Source organism: Rhopalosiphum maidis, chromosome 1 (genome assembly GCF_003676215.2).
Source record: "Rhopalosiphum maidis isolate BTI-1 chromosome 1, ASM367621v3, whole genome shotgun sequence".
NCBI classification, from domain to species: domain Eukaryota; kingdom Metazoa; phylum Arthropoda; class Insecta; order Hemiptera; family Aphididae; genus Rhopalosiphum; species Rhopalosiphum maidis.
This window is the reverse complement of record NC_040877.1, coordinates 37,122,605-37,142,187: the sequence shown is the minus strand read 5'-3', so window position 1 is coordinate 37,142,187 and position 19,583 is coordinate 37,122,605. Positions and strand designations below refer to the sequence as shown.

Below are 19,583 nucleotides of genomic sequence, written 5' to 3'. Positions count from 1 at the left end.
TCCGTACTCGCGGGTATGTTTCGACGTGCAATAATACAATATAAAGTATACATAATGAGTGGGCGGGTGTGTGTGTACGCACACACTATATGCCATTCGAATCACATATTAATCGCGTCCGTTGAATGGGAAAACGCGAAAACGGAATCGCTGTCTGATATAATATTTATAATATGAATACGTATTGCTACAGTATTACTTGTGTGCGGTCATGAGACCTGACAGAGTGTTACTGCTCTGTTCCGACGTTGCCCCGGTGTACGTATTCGTTGTATTTATGCAAAGCGAACTCGCGTGATCTGAGTGAAAAAAAGCTTTTGAAGATGAACGGTGCTGTGCGACAATAGCTATTATATATACACAAAAACGATACGCGTACGATTTAGTCGATTTCGGAAATAGGTAGAAGGGGTGGCAGTAGCCGAAGATTGACAGTTTTTTCTTTTTTTTTAATCCTTTTCGCTGTGATCGGTATACCGGAACTTGACCGACATTATGCTCCGCGCACTTCCAATGTAGTAGGTAACCGTTGAACCACGCTGTGAGTGTTGGTTGTTTAAACGACAAAATAAAAAGTGCAGATGTATAAATGCACTTAGAAAATGCATTTACTATTGAGCACGACGCCACGCCGTTCATATTATATTCCTCACGTACTCAGTAGGCAATTACCGTTGTGAATCGTGTCCGTTATTAGTTCATATAACTGACAGGCTGATTTTTCGACTGCAAAAAACGGGCCACGGACTAAACGATGCTGCCGCCGTGCCGCTGCTCTCATTGTTACACTCGATTATAATATAATATAATAATATATTCAATAATAATTGTAATACATCAATATCGTATAATACGTCAGTGCAACTTCGATTTTACGGCCGTTACTACAGCTCGCCATGCCGTCCGTTTTGTTCAATGATTTTTTCTCTCCTCCTTACTATCGTCGTCTTCATTATATTATTATTATCATCATCATCATCCTTATTATTTCTAAGCTCGAGTACGCCTGCAGTTGATTTATCTCACATAAACCTCAATGTAGTGCACCGATTCACCTACCATCCGCCTGTGAATAACCTTTCTTTTACACGCCTTTCTTATTCACTCGGTCTTTACATAAACTGATAATAAAACTTTGTTTTTAGGTGAGCATTATATACGGAACCTAACCTTTGACAACACTATACATGTATCAACTACACGAAAAAGGGATTAAAACATACGATTTGAAATTATACATAATATTATACATTTATACGTATTACGAACGTTACTCTTATTACTATCAGTAATCGTTTGAAAAAACCAAATATTATTTATATTGTTTATTTATTACAATACATTTGTGGTGTTTTCGTCACCCCCCCCCCCCCCAAAAAAATAAATAAAAAATATATATTAAATAATCATAAATAAATATTTTTTTCTGTATTTGGACCCTCGTTACGGTTAAGTGCAATATATGACTGTCAAACTCAATGTTTAATAGATAACAAACATATTATATTATAAACCATCAAAAGATAAAGAGTCAAAGAGTGCTCATAATACCGTTCACTTCTACGCATATATGTAGCTATATTGCCTATATATTGCACCGTGTTACTCTATAGTACGATAAAATAAATATTAAATGTTAAAGAATCCATGTGTACGAAACTTGTGTTACTGCATTAAACTAAGTGAAGAATAGTGCACTATTATTAAAAATTTTAAATAAATCATGAAATAAATCTTGATCAAAAAAGAAACTTTTTAAAATTATAACTTTCTACACAATAAAATCACGAGATGAAATTTATTAAGTATATCAAAAGTCATGCCTTAGGATTTTCGATATCTTCTTAAAGCTTACGTACAAAGAAAAAGTAGCTTAGTAATACTCGTACGAAATAAAAATGTTTAAATTTGACTAATTTTCAGTCAAAAACAAATCGTCTTTTTATAATTATGATTATTTAATTAAATATAATAATATAGTAAATTTAAAACCAAATATTAATACACATGGTTTGAAACATCTAAAAATTGAATATTTGCTTAGATATGTATTTTTATAATTTCAATTAATCAAAATATTATGATCAAAAAAAAACAAAAAATAAAAGTATTAATTACCATTTCATCATCCCCTAAAATACAGTACGTGCAGTTTCTGCATTTCAGCGTATCAATATATTTAACTTTTAATACTAAAAAAAAAAATTGTACAACAATATTAGGTTTTGATTTTAATTTAAAAAATGGTCAACAAAAATAAATAAACACTGTTGCTGTTAATTTATTTTAATTAATTAAATTTAAATCGAGACCATTAATTAATTTATCAAACTAGGTGGATTGGTAATAATACACCTACATACAATATTATAACCACAGAAATATTATTATTATATTATAAATAGGTAACTCAAGAAACTATCACATACGATTTTGTAAAAAGTACCTTTATATTGGTTAAAATATATTCGAAATGCTAATGTGTAATTTACATACATTTAATTCTAGGTTATCCCATATAATATTTGAAAATACGTATATTGTTTTTATACTTAAATCACGATTTATATACACAAGTTACGATAACAACCTAATTATTGTGTTTTCTTCAATGATTCGATAATATACCTTATAAAATGATTATTTTATAAAAGAATAATCAGTCAATGGTAATGGAGTTTACATTAACTCTCTGCGAAATAATGATATACGTTTTATTAACCAGTGTAAAAGAGTGTACGCTGTTCTCACTAAGCAATAACATTTAAAGTTTCAGCTGGATGACCTTGGATTGGAATGGAATTTCAGGGAAGTAAAAAGAAGTTTTGGAAAACTTCCGGAACCTTCATATTTAATATAACATGCTTGTTTTTAATTGTAACTAAAATTTGTTCTTTATAGATTGAAATAAAATCATATATCAATTCAACATTTTTCTGCTAAAATATTTATTGTTACTTTATAGCATAAATACAGCGTATAAATAAAGTTGAGTATTTTTCCATAACTTACAAAATTTGAATATTTTTTTTTTTTAAGACATATTTAAAAAAACAACAGTTATAAACTAAACTTAGTTTTAATACTAAAATGGTTTAACAGAAACAGAAATATCATTCAATTTGATACTAAATAAGACTAATTATGACTAATGCAGTGCGTTTTTGAGTATTTACATAGGTATTTTGTATGTAATATAAATATTTTGGTTTAAATAAAAACTAATTAGTTATAATTGTGTACTTTTACTAATTAATTCTACATAGTTAGAAAAAAAAATAATATGATAAAAACGAAATATTTAATATAATTATCATTTATCAGTTTTGACAGACGCAACAAGTAATCCAACAATCAAATTATAAGTAATTTCCTGAAAAATATATCTAATTTAATTTTGTAAATATGAACTATTTTTTTAAATTATATCTGTAATATCATTTTTTAAATTATAAAATATAAGCGAGTTGTAAACAAAGTAGTAGTGAAAAGTATATATTTTAAACATACAATTTAAATCAATTATTGTGCATTGATTAATGATTATTGACTTTTATACTTGTTAAATAAACGCAAAATTAATATTTTTCTCATTTTTCATAATACTTAAATGCAATTAATGGAAATGTGTAATTCTAAATCGTTTGTCCAATTATTCAAACCTTGATAATAAACAATATTATAATAGCTCAATATTACGTTTAATGAATAATTTTATGATGTTAATTAATTATTTAACCAAGAATTCATTAAATTTCCATTAACTCAAGATAATACGAACATTATCATTGGAAAATACAATAAATTGTCTAATGTATATCATATATTATTCTTTAAATACTATTATTTTGAGCGTAATATAATATTGACATAATATGATAAATTTTTACTTACCAGTTTGCGTATGAATTAAAATGATTAGAAGTGGCAGATGGACGATGTTATGTCTATTTTCGTTTAATTCAAACGTAAATACATACTCAGTTTTATTATGTATTTAAAAAAATAATACGTTCGGTTAAATCTATAAAATGAATAATTATGCATTTATTCGTTACCTTTTACTATTAAAAAATTAAATATTATCTCTATTATAGATAATATTTATTTTTGACATAATATATATACTTATACATTTTATAATCGATTAATTGAAATTTAACTGATGCTGAACACTCGAAAAATGTAATGTAATAATTAGATTTGTTTCAGATTAGATATCGTATAATAATAAGCTACCTATTCTTTTAGTAAATTTATTTAAAATTTCATTAAATATGTAATTAAAAATAAAATGCGTATATTATTAATAAATAATTAAGATTTTTTAATTGAATTCTAGTTTGTTTTCTAAAATAATGTGTTTGGCATACAGTTTGTGGAAAAATAATAGAAATATAGAAAAAAACAAATAAATATTGTATACTTGTACTATAACAGTATATATTATATATAACTATAACACTCATATTATAAAACTTTTGAGAATAAATATTTGATGAGTAATATTATATTAAAGAGTACTGAGAGTACTCAACATTTAATTGAAATAAGTTTAGAATGAATTCTTTAAAAATGATTATATATATGATCATTCATTACCAAAGTTTCAACGACTGAAATTTTTCCATCAAATGCTTGAAAAACAATTTATACATTTTTATATTTATTTTTTTGGACATATTATTGATTTTAAATATAATAAAAATTCATTTTTGACAAGTTGGAGTTTTTCATTACTGTGTTGGATTTGTATTTTATTTTTGCTGAACAATCTTTCATAAATGTAGTTTTTTTCTGTTGTCGGTAATAAAGAAAAAAAAATATAATAGAAAGTTTAGAAATGTTGTATGGTTTAAAAAAAGAAAACATATGTCCAATTGCAGGCTAATAATTCTCAACGCGTACATAAGAGCACTGAGATTAAATGATATAAGCCTGTAAATATTTTAGAAAAATAGAATATAAAATTGATTTCAAAGAAAATACAATTAAACCTTATATGTTGAATTTTTCTAAATAACACCGTATTAGAGTGATTAATGTTGCTAAAATTAACATATTATAGACTTAAGTCAAGTGAATCAATAAAACGTGTATACTACACTTTTTAGTCTTTTAGTCATTAAACAAGTTATTATCAATAATATATATATATACTAAGAAACTTTGCAGTTAGAAAAATAAATAACTACATTTTGCATGGTTAAGAGATAATTTCCTTTTTCGTATTACCGGTTTCTTATTAAACTCCGTTACATATTCAGAATATCTTCTCTAACTTTCGTTAATCGTCTTATAACTTTGTACTCACTCAAATTGCTCTTTCGCTGCTATCATAAATACTTTCATTTTTATCGACGAACATGTACTCAATGTCAATAACATATACTTTTACTAAAATGTTTTTATGTTATATTTTGACCCTACTTAAATATTTATAGCATAAATATTTTTAAGTTATTCAACTGAAATTTTCAGTTTATTATATTAGACTAATAAATGTAATTATAGGTATTCGTTTAAAAACACAATTTTTATTATATTTATTTTTAAGCAATAACTATAAGTTTATATACTACAATAACTTATTATTGAAATTTAAAATATTGTACATTCTAAAAAATACTATTTTTGGTATTTTAAAAATATTCAACTGTTTTTTAAGGTACTTTCTAAAATATTATGTATTGTATATATTACAAATAAAAAAAGTACTACATAATAAATGTATAATACATAATAAAGTACATAATATTATGTCATAATATAATATTATTTAAGTCCTGCAAAACTTTCAAAACCAACACTTATCGTATATTTTTAAAATCGATATTTATGAATTCAGTTTGTTAAAATCATTGTTTTTACTATAACAGCTTTTTTTATGTTTTTTATTTTTATTATGTTAAATCTTCTAGTTTTTCCCATTAGATTATATCTATTGGGGACTTTTATCTATTTCGGATGAAGGAAGATATTTGATTTTTGAACGGTAAAATCACATTGTTTGAATTTGTGGCTCGATTATGGTAAAAATAAAATATTTTCAGAGCATTATTACAATGAAATAATACCTCTCAAATAAAAATAACTTCGAATCCCAAAGGAAAATATTATTATAGGTACGTATTTGCATGTTTATTAAAACGATAACAATATATAAGTGGTCCGAAACCGATCGGTTTTAAAAATTTCTAAAGATGATCTAAAATTTAACCAATCGCAAATCAAATAAATTATCTCTTAGACGCTATTGTACACATTGCATTAAATCGTGTTATCAAAAATAAACAATGTGATATCGAGTACGTAATTTCAACATGTAAATACAGCGGAAAGTTGTCACGTACCTACCGTGACGTGTTATGTCATTTTCATCAACCGAACGATACTTAAGTGCACTGTTTTGTCACTCTTCGGGGTACAATAGACGCATTAGAGTGATTCTCCGGGGAGACTCCGTAACTCTATCTGCGGGTTTTCCGTTTTTATTCGATTGCAGTCGTCCTGCTATACGTCTGTCCTTAATTTGAATATACACCGGTGGACGCGAGCAGAAAAAAATAAATAAATAAATAAAACGAATAGGATATTAGGGCAATATAGTTTACAGACTGTTTCTACTACACGAGCCGATCCGTATGGAAATGGCGAGTACATAATATAAGCAAATATACGTGAATGTGTTTTTTTTTTTGTACATATTACGTATATATCGAATATGCGGTGTGCACCTATAATAGGTGTATATAATACATATATTACAATGTGCGGTTTGTTCGGGATCACGTTAAAATATCCTTTGGGCCGTGCGGCCGGTACGATTCCGTTTTAATGAGATTTTAGTACCATCGCTGCGCACGGAATAATATTATGGTCCGACCTAAAGCCGTATAAGAGCACACGCGATCCCATACACGGGCATTTGTATATCATTATTATACCATAGTGATCGTCATCGCCTATAATGCACGGGCATCATATCGTTATCGCAGTCGCCGCGTAGCCGTTCGTTATTATAATAATTGTACCGTTATTATTATTATAATTAATAATATAACGACTTATTGTCGATGGTCGGGATTTGCGTGCGTTTCGGACGCTGTGCGTATTATTTTAACGTTGTAGTGCGCTGTTATTACAATACACACGTACCTACGTGCATATATATATATATTATACATATAATGTAATGTGACGTCCGTTGTAGCTATACGTCATAATGCTTTGGCGTTTGGAACCAACGCCATTGGTGCGACGCACTCGTTGATTAAATTTTAACGCGCTTCCCCCGGCAAAACAATTCATCCGATAACAGAACTATGTACGGCGGTCTTGATGAGAAACTACCGTCTCGCCGACCTGCTCGCCCGACCGGTCCGTGGCCCACTGGATTGCGTAGTTAACGAGATTTCCGGTCTGCGAACACGTATGTGTACGTGTGTGTTGTGTGTGCGTGTGCGCGCGCGCGCGTATGGATATTTGCGTTTTGGAGGGATCTACCGGTATTGTCAACCGGCATTGTTGGAAGTTCTACGACGGTATACGCAGTAAACGCCGTCGAATCCACCAACCGACCCGGTCCCTGCACCATCACCGGTCAGTAATTCCGATATTATTGCAATCGTTTTATGGTTATGATATAACATTTTGATGAGAATAAAATTAAATATGAAATTAACTTACATTGGAGTTTTCTAAAAAACCTCTGCACATCCGTATATATTTTAAATTAAACTCTAACGACGCAATTTTAATAACAAAAATAATATTGCGTACAGCAATATGAATAATATTATCGCAATGTTTAACACGCAATAATAACTTCGTATACCGTATATTTTACATTGAACGTGTTTCTGTAATTACTTTCCCAGTGCAATGTACCGCTACGGGTATCATAATAGAGTCCTTTACGAATAAAAACATTTTAAAGATAATTTTGATATTATATTTTATTTAAAAAGCAATAACTGATAATTTGTGTGCTCGTAATGTTATTACGCTGATACATGGCGGAATAAACAAATTATTAAATACGAATTGATAAAGTATTCATGACTCGACGCATTATGCGATGACGTCGAAGGCAATAATTACGGAATCGTTTCATACAACAGACTATAACTATCAAATAATATTATTACATAAAAAAAAAAATTAACATTAACATTTCTTAGAACACGTTTTTTACACAAACCGTGCTATACATTGATAAATGTAAATAAAATTGAATATTTGAAATTTAAAAAATTATGTCGATATTTCAATGAAATAAACATAAAATATTCGAAAAAAATTATTTACCTATTTCATATCTATTAAAAAACCTTGGGTTTGTTTGTCAACGCGAAGGAACTAGAATTGCCTGTGAAAAACCAATATAAGGTAGTTAATTTTATTTTAATATAACTGTTTATAATTTAATAAAATACAATAGTATTATTAGTATTCTTCGAGCTATATCATTAATGTTTATAATTTCTACATATCTATAATAGTAATAAAGTAATGATGATTATTTTATATAAATTATTATAGTCACTTTTATGATTTAAAATAAATATTAAAAGGCTAGTTTAGAATATGAATGAATTTAAAATCTATTCCCTGCACGAGTTAGAAAGGATTTTACTATCAGCAAATACAGCTTTAAATGCAGTTAAAAAGTAACAGAGCTGTCCATCTGACGGTGAGTTTAATTGAATTTATATTCTCAAATTGATGATATTAATCATGACTGCGGTATACATGCAATTGTGGCGTGATTATTGTACGATTGGTCTAGACGAAGTAATTGTTAGATTGTGATTTTTACATTTTTAGAAAAAAAAACATTTAACACTAATTGGGCAGCACTTGAATTGGCCATATGATTGTTTAAAAAAAGCGAACGCTTTGACTAAAATGCCAACGTAATTTTTCATACTGGTCTAGAAAAAATTTTGGTAATTACGATTGACGAATCACGAGATTTGAACGCAGGGTAATATAATGGACTACGAAAAAATGATGAATACCATTTGAATTTAATAAAAGTTGTCATTTTAAACAATGATCAGAATTGTATTTTATTTAATGTACAGTTATGTCGATATTGATAACTATTGAATAAAAATTATACTTTAAATATAGTAAATAAATTAATATTATTAATACATTATACGTTTTATCTGTATTATAATAATTATATTAAAAAAATATCGTTGTTTAATCAAGATTTGGTTGTATACGTAAACATAGAAATTAGAAAAAAAAAAGGGAAAATAGGTAACTGCTCTAGTAAAAAGTAGTGCTGAGTGCACTTTTCGTCATTGAGTAATTCATTGTTCAATATTAATTACAGTTTAATTCAATAATAAATAAATGATTTTGAACGAAAACAGCAAAAATGGATTTATATATTTCGCGGTATACTTTTTGATATAGCTATTAAAGTAATTTATTTTACTATAAGTATTATATATGTATTATAGTAGGTTGATATTTTTTTTTTCCAAAAATATTGCCCTTATTAGGGCAATAATCCATCTTACTGTAGAACAATGTAAATAAATTCATGGTATACAAATACATTAGCTTAAAATTAATTTAAATGTTTGAAAAATGTTATACATATGTAAGTACATAACATATAATAATATACGTAAGTCTTAAGTTACCACGAATAATGTTTTTTGAATTACAATAAAATAATTAAAATTGTTATTTTTTTTTTAATATCTAATTTCATCCTAATTTGAACTTCAAATGTCTGAAAAACATTTATACATATATATATTTGGATTTTTAGTTTCAAAATAGAATACTTATGATAAACCTGGTATTAAATATCCAAGGTTTGTGAGGCTAAGTTAATGTAAAATAAAATAAAAACTTAATATGTCTATAAATAGTTCAAAAAAAGTTTATTTTAAATATTATTTAGTATATTGTATACAATTATAATACAAATATTAATAAATTGTCGAAAAATTAAAGTTTCTAAGGTTGTTTGTTTTTGAATTATAACAAAACAAGAAAATAATGTTTTAAAAATAATTCATTTTTTGTATATTAATATGTTATATTGTCATAATTTAAATTTCAAATGCATATGAAAAATATTTATGGAATTCTACAATTTTTTTTTTAATTTTAGTAAAAACTATTTTGAGGAAACTATTATTAATTTTTAGAATTTTAGTTTGAATATTTAAAATTTGAAATTTCAATTTATCATTTTTGAAAACAACAATTAAAAAAAAAAATAGTACATTTATTTTGTAAAAAATTAGTATTGGTTAAAAATATTTGTTATTTATTATTCTTTAATTTTTTTTTGTGTGTTTCGCAAATTCATTATTCTTAACTTTTTTCATTTTACTTTTGAACTACTAAATATTAAAATTGAAAATCTAAGTATTTCGATAATGACACACATAATTTTAAAATCAATACATTTATTGCTCCGCTCAGAATCTAAAAAAATAATAAAAAGAAATAATGATGTGTACACTGTGCAACGCACAAAATGAAAATTTAATTAAATATTGAATAAGTTACAAAAAAATTACTCTTTTAACAAATGAAATAATAATATCATATTTTTTTTCATCATAAACTTTCGTTTTTTAAAATTTTTAATTGCTCTGATGTAAAACTTCATTGGATATTGAAGTACCTATATTACTGTTGAAATTATCACTTTGAAATTGTATTTATAATATTAACATCTACAATGAAACAATTAGTATTCAAATGTTGAACGAAATCCAAGATATCCATTATTATAAATAATAACTGTTCAATATAATTAAACAGCTACAAAATTTGAATTATATATTACTAAATTTGAATTGAATTTAAAATCCAAAAAAAGTAGACATATAATTCTAACGTCGAACTAAACAAAAAATATTGTTGTAATTGAATCAAATAATTAATAACGTTTAAAAATTAAAAAAAACAATGCAAAAGTCGTTAATAATCACTTCATTAAAAATAACAAATATTTGCCTCCAAAACTTAATTAATTATATATACGGTATGCCTTTTAATAATTTCATTGTTCATTGTTGTGTTCCAATAAGTAATTTATTAACTTATTTGATAAGTCCACTGTCTTTTAATATTTCATATTAATATTCAAAAAGTGGCATCGTATCTTTTAAAATAATATAAAATAATAATCTAATAATAACTATTTTATAATTTCAAATTTAAATATCACCGATGTTTTTATAAAAAATTGTTACATAATTATAACTAAAATGTGCTACTCGATCATTTAATAAGATAAAAATTGTATTGATTTTTAATTATAATATTATAATATAAATGTATTATTATTTTTTTTCTGAAATTATTTTAGTCTATGGTCTGATTTATGATAACAAAAGTGGTCGTTTTGGATCATAATATTCATTCCAGTGTCTAGTGAAGTATTTCACTAATGAATCCGAGATAGTATTCGTTTTTTTTAATTTGTTTATGTAACGTTTATTTGATTAGTGCAAAATTGTGATATTTAAGATATAATGAATTGAAATGGAAATTATTATTTTTTTTTTTATATATATAAATCAAATTTAATTTATAATAGTATGGTAAATTTATTTTTCATAATCATACCACTGTAATAACATAAATGAATATATTTTTTAATATTATCTTTTATTAAAATATTTTATATAAATCAATCAATATCTTTAAAAAATTATGAACTAATAACGGTAATTTTTAATTTCAATATTTAAAATATTAAACACAGTTGCACTATGAAGTTAGCTATTCAATTTTTATTCTTTAATCTGCACTGTAAGATGTTTCATATTTGTTTCTAATGTATATCGACAAAAATTGACGTTGATTGATTGTACGAAATGTTTTCAAACCATTATAAAATGGATTTCAGTCAAATGTAATATTGTATGAAATTGAATGTTTTTTAATATTTTGAGTGTAAGAGAAAATACGTTTCTATTAAGCTGTAATAATTTATAGCTTATAAGAAATATTTATACGATGAGAGTATGAATTAGCGTTTTCTATATATTTTTAAAACTTAATCAATTTTTATAAACTTTCTGGTTAACTAAATAAAGTTTTAAAAATAATATAACTTATATTCGTTCTGTTTCTGAGTAAATAAAAACGGTTAAACGCCTTACCTAACGCGAAGGTGCTACAATAGAATAATTAAAAGAAAAAAATCATATCTTTATCGTATTATATAGATGGACTTGCGTAAAAAAAAAAATAGAAAAGTATTCAATTTTAAATAGTTTACTTTTTAGTTATTTTTATTAAACTGGGTCATAAATTGATGGATTTTAAATTCAAATTTTATGTTTTATATTAATTTGTATTTACCTATATTGATTTTTAACGCAAAAAGGAACTTATGATTTATTTATAGTTATCATAAAATATTTAGTATATATTTTATATCATTTTTTTTTTTTTTTGAATTTATCGTAAATAGTAAATACTCGTATTTTTGCAATATAAACCACATATTTATAAATATTTAATTGTTTCTATTAAATCATAAAGAAGTATAATGATCATTGCAATTTTGCTAATTTCCAAATATTGTCAAACATTTTTTTTTTTTTTTTTACTGATAGTTATATTGGATAATAATAATATGATTATAATTTTCCAAGTAATAGTTTTATAAATTTTGATTCGGCTATAACATCAATGCAAATAATATAAATTCAGTAAAAATATATTAATTGCCATGGCCAATACGGCCAATGACTAGTGAAATATCTTATTAAAATAGCCGTTTAATAAATTGCAATTTGTAATTTATATCAACAAACGACGTGATAGATTTTAGATTTCTTTTTTTTTTAGTACCAAAATAATCTATTTCTATAAAACTACAACGGGGGTGACAAAAAAATAGAGGAACGAGAAATAAACGGATGGAAAACTGAAACGTAATTGTTGTTTTTATCATCGAAACCGCTCTTAGCATGGCATTCATTTTTTTGCACGTTTCGTCGACGAGATATTATTATAATAATAAATATGCATATTCACGAACGACGTATTTGTGTTATTGTATACAGTACGCACAGTATCAAGCCATGCGGTGTTAAATTACAATATATTATACAGGATAATTCACCAAGCTTAATGCACATTTCCATTTTTCCTTTAATGCAACTTATAAAAATCATGATTTTTGATATTTTTAAATAATGTACATCTTGAGGATCGTAATTTAAAATACTGTACTGTGACGATTCAAACTTATTTTGACGAAATGAGACAAACTATTTTACTGTAAATTGTTATGTATATTATTATTTTTTTTTTTTTGAAAATTTTTATTACTCTCCTAAGAAATTTTTGAATTTATTAACCTTGTGTATCAAGTATAATTTAGTTGTAAAATATGAAAGTTATGATGATTTTAATATTGTTTTAAATTATATAAACGTATTAAATGTTATTTATTTATTATTTAAATGTTAGAGTATAATAGATATAGGTATTATACTATTATTTACATATTCTAGATGATAGATACTAAGATACTACATTAATATTATATTACTTGTAAAACAATTATTAAAAATCGTTAGTAAATACATTTGTTTTCATAACTTAAAAACTACTCAAAAAACATATACAATTTAAAAAAAATCTACTTAAACATTGACGATGAATAGTAAATAGTGAACAAGTAGATAATTAATTCGTTGTAAAATAGGTATAGATTGTCATTGAATATAAAATATACATATTCAATTTGAATTCAATGTGAAATTATTGCATACCAAAAAACTATTCTATCAGCTTATGTTACAGAGTACTAAAAAAATTGTATTATATATTTATTTTATACTATCTGTAAAACCTGATTTTGACCGTGAAAAAATGAAAAAAATATACAACACGGCATTTTATTGATATATCCCCATTAAAGTGTACTTGAGTTTAGCGGCAAATTGTCATTAGTGTTTTTCGGTTTGTGAATTAATTCGGCTGAGATGGGCAAAAAAACAATGACGGATTAAATATAGCATTAGGTATACTTCTGAACATGTTCCAATTTAACTTTTGTGATATCTCTAAGAACAATCTCTCAAAAATTGGTTGAGTAGTTTTTGAGTCTATATGATACATAACTACATAAGTACTAAAATCGTCTCAATAATGTTTTAATGAAAATGTACATTTTTAAAAATAAAGTTATGAAGAACCTTGTATTAATAATTTGCTAGTTTTTTTAATGTATTTTTTTTTCAAAGGCATTTATATAAAAAAAAAAAAACTAAACTCAATGTCTTTTAATAGCTAAAAAATAGTCTAAATATTTTAAAAATTATACCTTTTATAGAAAATGCTAATACAAACATTTGGTGAACATTTCAAGTATAAATAGTTATTTGTTTCTAAATTATAATCATGTATGAAAATAAATTTTCTCAATAACTAGTTTTGCATATTCTTATGATCGCTGTATACTATATTTTTTTTTTTGAATTCTTATAAGTGAAGTACCGAAAATTTTTTACTTTTAAGACCCTCTCCCTCGTCACCAAAGAACCACTAACTTTCCTACCAAAAAAGATATTGAAGTTTAAAATTGAAACATTCTAAAAGGATGAATGACTAAAAAAAAAGTAATAGTATAAAAAAGCATATTATTGTAAAATCAATACATTCATTGCTACGTTGTTTCTCAGAATCTAAAAGAGTGGTAATGATTTGTAAAAAAAAAAAAAAATAGAAGATTGTATTTTCATAAGATTGTTCTAAGTTCTTAAATTGTATAAACAATATGATTATTAATCATATTAACAAGTTCCAAAAACTAGGATTTGAATAGATTCAAAATTAAAGAATAAAAATGCATTAGCTTAATTTGTGAATTACATTATGTTAGACCAGCCCAAACATTACTACGGTAGCTTCCAGAAACGTACAATAATAATTGTATTGTTCGGAATCGGCTGAAATTCAATGAAAATAAGTTTATGGTAGAACTTGATAATAAGATAATTGTAAGTGTAACGATTTTGTTTCTGTATATAAAAAAAATAGCCAACTGTTATTAATATCGTAGTATTGTGCATCTACGTCATAGGTGATGAGATTACACCACTCAACAACACCGCTAGCTGTCATCTAAGTATATAGACCCAATAAGCGTTTCTATGGTCGATTGTCGATTTTTGCAATATTCAAATTGAATTTTCGCGAACAATATTACCATAATTATCTGAATGGCTGAATCTCCAAAGTTGTCTTACTGTTATATTTTTAATTTTTTTATTATTTTGTAAACTTTATCGAACGCTGTCTCTTAATTGCAGTTATTAAAAAAAAAAAAAAACGTTTATCTACCAGTAACTAATATCGACGGTTAAGCTCAAATTAAATATGTCACTAGGTTGAAAATTTAAACAATTAAAGCAATATTTAACTTTAAAATATATTTATAAAACATTTTAACCTCTTGTGGTAGAAATACAATCAAGTATAACCTGTTAGTAATAATAATAATGTACAAGTATAGCGTGTAATTAACTCAAGTTAATTAAAACTTTATTCAAATACATTTATTGGTGTTGATTATATTATTGTCAGTTGTTACTATAGCAGTACAAATCGACTAAATAAGACGACAAAATATAATATAATATAACTGTGCACACACGTGTTTTTTTTCTAATAAAAAAAGTTCCTAATAATGTGTCTTATCATTAAGGCATATGGAAACAGATAGTTTTAAACACTGTTTATGTCTCCACAACGATAATTAGCTCCGCAAAATCAATCATCTACAACAGTCTACACACCGTTACTCATATATCATAATCGTCATATACATCGTCGTACTTATAAATAATAAATTATATAGGTATTATGACAGTCCAAAACTCTAATGTTTTGCTGATGTGGGAATTTACATTACTTTTAAAAGTAATATTATTCGTACTGTGAATCTGCAACACCGCAGTTTCGAAATGCGTGTATGACAAATAAAAATGATTGGAGGTATATGTGCGGCGGCGAAATTGTTCTACAGCAAAATATAGACGGGTTAACGAAATAGGTTTGAAAATAGCCGGGTTTTTCTCGGCGGTGGACGAGAGAGGAGGTCTGCAAGGGTTCATTCGGTGTGTCAGATGATGTTGATCGTAGTTTAACCTAACCACCGTATCACGCGGAACGGTTGAGTTTCGTATACCGCGTGTTCGGCCACATAACGCAATAAAAGAAAAACCGCATAGGCCGGCGTGAAGTCTTGTCTCGGCGCGTTCACTCAAACGTTCGGATTGGCTTTTGCCATACGCACAGGACGGACACGATAGCGGTTTACACTAAATACTAAAAGCGTTATTCTCAAAAACGTGAAACGTCACTCTGGCTTACTCGCCAGAAGACATAAACGACACACGTCTAGAATGTCGTGAGTTATGCATAAAACGCATATTCCCGTGATCCGCCAGCGTCCATATGCGCGCACGAACGGACGCAATCAGTCGGTTAATTATTGTCTCTATTGCACGTAGAGCGCTGGGGCGAGCAATAATTTATGACAATGATATAATAATTATATGCGTGTGAATATGTATATAACTATGTGTGTGCGCGTGTGTGTGTGGCCCGCCAGGCATCGACGCGGTTCCGTTCGCGAGTACAGTTTGTTACAGTATGTGTATATATTCGTTACATGACCGTATATGTATCATATTATATCGCACACACACACATATATATTATATGGTATGTGCGGCCGTGTGACTAATTATAATAATATTATTATTGTTGTTATTATTATCGTCGTCGTCACAAACACGAGCGCGCGTGTGTAGTTCACCCTCTCGGTATGTGTTGTAAATGAAAATAACGTTATTTATTCACGACGGTATCGTTTATATTAATAACACCGTTCGTTTTGGGTTGTTGTAAAACTGCTATACGATGCACGAAATTCGATAATATTCGGATCGAACACAACGTTATTATTATTATTATTCTCGTTGTAGGTTTATATCTTGCGAAAATATTGTATGCGCACATCTCGTAATTCTTATTTTATGTAAGCCGATATTTTTAAATTCACACTTGCGTTACATAATGTGTATTGTTTGTGTATGGAAAGTAAGTGTAAAATCCGGACCAAAGCTAAACCTTAAAAATAACAAAATAAAGTTAATTAGTATTTGCTATGTGAATAATATATATATACATATATATTTTTTTTATCCTGACCGGAGTAGTAATGGAACTATTGGCCATTTCAATGCGTTTGTCGAGTATCATTATAAAGCTCAAAAGGTTGAATACGACGTCTGTATATAGATTAGAAATTAAATAGAGATCATACTTCAAAGATATTCATTTTTTTAGAAATCATGAAAAAACCTGAGAATCCGTGTATACGGTTATAACACTCATCGTTAACAAAATCCGTTGTTCGGATTAGTTTTCAAAAACAATATGATTATTAATTAGTGTTTTGAAGTATAAACTGTCAACTAAATTCACATACACATTTCCCCTTGTAGGCATTCATTTTTTTTTTTTAAATGTAATATTGATATATTTACAATTAACATATATCATTACATACTCGCATTATTTTCTAAATGTATAATATTCCACATTATCATATTAATAATTAGTATTCAATGACACGAGAACATAATATTTAGACAAAGCATGTAATTTATTAATATTTTACGGAGATGTATTAATGTTTTACAAATTTAACTGCCCACACGACAGAGATTGTAAAAATGTTGTAAATGTACCTACATATACTGTATTATAATGTTTATATTCACGTAATAAAATTATTTTTCAGCATACATTTGAATCTCATTTAAATTGCGTTCAAATATATGTATAAATATATTTTTGTATTTACACTATATTTTTGTATATACTGGACTTAATATAAATAATGTATTTAATATTTTTTTTATTATATATCATAAACTTAAACTATAATATATATATATTTGTAGTTTTTTTTTTTGAGTTCATACAATTCTACATTTTTAAGTTATTTAAATATTTTAATATAAACAACTTTTACCTCTCATTATAGTGAATTAAAGTGGTCTTAATATTACCACGGAAAGTATAAACATATTAGTAAGAATACGTTAACAAGGATATTTTTCATAAAACTCGGTATTAATTTCCAAGAGAATGTAACGACGGTATTTTATTACTATTTATTCTTTTTCTACAGTACCTACTGAGCTATAATTTTTAAATAACCATCATCCATACTAATAAAAAAAAAAGAGAAACTTGTATAACCAGAAAATATTTCTTCGTAGTTATGATGAAATAATTTTTTTTCCATATTTAAAATAATCTCATGTCCTTATAATATTATAACTTTACATTTTGATGCTTATTCTGTTTCTTTCTCTTACTTATTAATTTTTTAATTCTCAGTATTATACAGAGAAAAGTTTACATAAAATAAAATCTTCCAGATATCTTTGATTGAATTGACAGTTTTATCATGTTTAATGGTGTTAAGTAATTCGTACACGTTAAAAACAATAATATAATAAATTATTTACCTACTGACCTACTCGTATAATATCCTTAATAATTTCCATAATTAAAAACTAAACTTTTATCGTTGTATCATAAATTATACATCAAATTATTTTAAACGCTCTCTGATAAGGTGTACGATACTCTAATAATTTGATAATTAATATCGAATCATTACGTTTTATATTTTATAATGCGATAATTTCCGAGAGTCTATTTGTATTGTTAAGTAAATAGTAAATTAATAAGTTTAAACAACAAAATGTATATTGTAATAAAAAATATAAATAAATGTATACAATATGGACAAATAATGAATTAGAAATAAAATAATTTTTGATATATTTATTTTCTTAAATTTTTACATTTTAGGTGTTCTATGAACTAGTATAAATAAACAACTGTGATAAAAAAAAAACGAATTTTAAATAATTGAATAATTAAAAATAGAAATACTTAATGATAGAATATAATATAATAAAAGTGAAGACGTAAAATATGTGTTTATTTTTATAACAAGTATCTCTTATAGGTACAATGTTTTAAATGGAAACTTTATTTGAACTTTTATATGACATACGGTAATTGTGACATACAATTTGTTTCAAAGTTAATCCTGAAAATCGAAATGATAAAATTTCAAAAAAATATCAAAATACTGGTACATCGGTAATATAATTATAATTCAATATATTGTGTCTTTAAAATGTGTTTCTGTGGTTATCAATATGATAATTTTTCTATATTAGTTAATTATTGCATAAAAAACAATCATTAGATATATTTTAGTGGGTAAATAGTTAAGCAGAGACCGGTTGTTCATTAAACTTATTACAGTCCTCACCATAAGTTTGTTCACTTTTTTTAAAATATATATCCACATTCCTTAGTTTGTTTATATACTTTATATTTAAAATGCTACGATGATATATAAATATTATTATAGGTGTTTAAGTTTTTTATATTAAAATAATATAAAACACATTTTGTTTTTAGAACATTTTGAGGTCTCCTACATATTACTTATGAAGAGTGTATCTTACCAA

At 25.9% G+C, this 19,583-nt stretch overlaps 1 protein-coding gene across 3 annotated transcripts in view; it reads left to right on the top strand.

Annotated features, from left to right (window-relative positions):
- The window catches only part of LOC113547762 (WNT1-inducible-signaling pathway protein 2), a 268,501-nt gene that overhangs the window by 81,755 nt on the left and 167,163 nt on the right, over positions 1–19,583 (top strand). The window contains exon 1 of one of the 3 annotated variants that reach the window (XM_026948244.1): positions 7,352–7,602. The exons of the other annotated variants lie outside the window; for them this stretch is intronic. The gene's annotated coding sequence lies outside the window, so the exon portion shown is untranslated. Of the gene's footprint in view, positions 1–7,351; positions 7,603–19,583 lie in introns of those variants that run through there. 3 annotated transcript variants of the gene reach the window in all.